Source organism: Suricata suricatta, chromosome 12 (genome assembly GCF_006229205.1).
Source record: "Suricata suricatta isolate VVHF042 chromosome 12, meerkat_22Aug2017_6uvM2_HiC, whole genome shotgun sequence".
Classification (NCBI taxonomy): Eukaryota; Metazoa; Chordata; class Mammalia; order Carnivora; family Herpestidae; genus Suricata; species Suricata suricatta.
Genome location: NC_043711.1, coordinates 657,406 through 658,667, shown reverse-complemented (window position 1 = coordinate 658,667; position 1,262 = coordinate 657,406).

The window sequence follows — 1,262 nt, the reverse complement described above, 5'->3', positions numbered from 1 at the left end:
GCCTGACCCTGACCCTGCCCCGGCCTGACCCTGCCCCGGCCTGACCCTGCCCCAGCCTGACCCTGCCCCTGCCCCGGCCTGACCCTGACCCAGTCTGACCCTGACCCTGACCCGGCCTGACCCTGCCCCAGCCTGACCCTGTCCCAGCCTGACCCTGCCCCGGCCTGACCCTGCCCCAGCCTGACCCTGAGCCTGACTCAGCTCAGGGTCAGGGTCAGGCCGGGGTGGCACCTGCGGGAGGGCCGGTCTGTGTGCCCGGTGTGGGGGCCGCAGCTCAGCTGTCTCCCTCGGACTGTGGCCGTGCTGTGGCCGAGCTGGATCCCAGCAGCCAGGCCCTTTCTGCTGTCCACCCTCGCTGGGCCTCAGTTTCTACGCCTGTACGGAGAGGGGAAAGGAACTCCCCTCCTTGCCCCTCCCCGCCCCTCCCCTGCTTGGGCCTTTTTATGTGCTAATAAAGCTCCTCTCGGAGACCCCCTTGTCCCACCTAGTCCTGGCTGCGTTTACAAGACAGGGACCCAGGGGACCAAGTCCTGGAGATCTAAGGGTTCCTGCTGCTGTAGCCTGAGGCAGTGATGGTGGGGGGAGTTGACCTCTATCCTCGCCAGAAGAGGCTGGGTCTGGGGGGTGCTCCCCAAGGAAGGGCCACTGGCTACATGCAAATGCCATGGCTTCCAGAGCAAAGGCTGGGAAGCAGGGCTGAGTGGCGGAGGCGGCAGGGGTGCAGGAACCTGGTGAGGTGACCAGGTCGTTGGGCAGTTGCCAAGTTGCAGAGGCTCTGGAAGGAGGTCACGGGACTAACGGAGTTGGAGCTGGGGGCCGAACCCAGAGCACCTCTGAGCTGTGCTGGGGCGTCCTTCACGCCAAACCCTGCCCCGCCGCAGGGAAACTGAGGAGAGGGGTCCGAGCTAGGACACCCAGCCCGTGGCCCCACACCACCCTGTGCCTTCTCGCAGGCCCATCCACAGAAGGAGAGCGGAGGCGGCCGCATGTGGTGGGCAGCATGGGGACTGCCTGGAGGAGGGGACATAGATGTCAGGCAGTAAAATTTGGGGGGAGGGACTTCATGACGGGGAGGCCTGTCAGGAAGGCCCCAGATGTCCGGCCTCCGGAAGGGAGGCTGGGTCCCGGGGGCTCCGCACCTGCTCCATTGCCTGCGGTTACCCAGAATGCCCGGGGACCGCCCCTCCTCCCTCGGCGCGCCCACCTCGCGGCGGGCGGGGCTCCGGGGCGCCGGTCCCGGGGCCCCGCCCCCCTCCCCGCTG